The 1,400-nt window shown below is 29.5% G+C and overlaps 1 protein-coding gene across 7 annotated transcripts in view; it reads left to right on the top strand.

Moving 5' to 3' along the window:
• LOC106867251 (uncharacterized) overlaps window positions 1–1,400 on the top strand; it is a 435,591-nt gene that overhangs the window by 341,352 nt on the left and 92,839 nt on the right. The gene's annotated exons all lie outside the window — the stretch shown is intronic.

Raw genomic sequence — 1,400 nt, 5'->3', positions numbered from 1 at the left:
GTATCTATGTGTGTAACAATTTTAGAGTTCGGATTCTAGAGTTAGGGTTAGTTTTAGGGATAGGGTTAGAGTTACGGTTAACAGTCTAGTTAGGGTTAGGGTTAGGGGATTAATACGATATACACCGTTACAGCACTAACTGTTTTCAACTGAATAGATATCAGTGATTAGTAGAAATTATCGAAATAAGACAATTTTTTACATGAAATAAATTCGAATACAAAAATATTTTTCTGTTCTATAACACAAAATAGATAAGTATACGAAGTTTGAAAGTCTTTCGGTACCAAAAACACTACATAAAACATAAATGAAAACTGGCGCCCCCGTTTTAAAATAGATCCGTTGAAATAAGAATATTCAAAGCTGTGTTGAAAGTTAAGCTCTAACTTTATACTACAACAGCAGTATGATAGATAGAACAATTAAAGATATGAAAACAGGGAAAGCCCTTGGTCCACCAGGAATCACCACTGAGAGGCTTAAAATCTCAGGAAGGAGATATGAACTTGTTGCCTGCATTGCTCATCAGATGGTCCAAGAAGGTATCATATTCAGCAACTAGTGTGATATATTACAGTCAACTGCTACAAAGGCAAGGAGGATGCCTTGGATAGAAGTAATTACAGAGGTACTTACATAGCTGGTGCAGGCCACCAAAATTACACTAAAAGTTAAACCAACTAACAAATATTAAGTCTACTACTCAAGAGCATAGACAAGCTTCTATATAACTTTTATCAAGCCAATTTCACTGACAAGGCTTAAGTCAACCTGAGACTACAGCAGAAAACATGCTCAAGGTGCCATGCAATGTGAATCAAATTTTATACCATGTAAATGTGAAGCAATCTTTCTAATCAGGATTGAACTCTTTTAAAATTTGCAGCATGTTTTAATGAATGCAATTTTTAAAAATTAAGAGTAAGATTTAAAATACAAAATCTTACAATTTTTGTTTTTCTTTCCTTATTGAATTTCTTTTTCTTCTTTAACCCTTGAAATCATTTTTCTGGTCATTGTTGTTAATAAAAGTAGACTCTAAGTTGGCTTTTCTCAAAGATTCTAATGCTAACACTGGAAATTATTTACAATATTTTTCCACTAATCTAACTGTGTAATGTAACAATAGAAGTTCAAATGAAATTAATTGAACAATAAAATTAAATTATAGAACATTTATGAATATTGATTTATATTTTAGATGGAAGAATTTTAAAAAATACAACAAAGATTTTTTGCTTTTTTTTGTTCTTTTTTAATCTATATTGATCCATTATCTTTACTTCAGAAATGAAAATGAGATACAATTTTTCAATTTGTTTGCTTTGAATTTAATTCCTTAAGAAAACATTTTCAAATTCAAAAGAATTTATTTATTTAAAAATTTTTTTTTTTTT

This window comes from Octopus bimaculoides, chromosome 19 (assembly GCF_001194135.2).
Source record: "Octopus bimaculoides isolate UCB-OBI-ISO-001 chromosome 19, ASM119413v2, whole genome shotgun sequence".
Lineage (NCBI taxonomy): Eukaryota > Metazoa > Mollusca > Cephalopoda > Octopoda > Octopodidae > Octopus > Octopus bimaculoides.
Note: the sequence above shows the minus strand (reverse complement) of the source record. Positions and strands in the feature narration are given on the sequence as shown.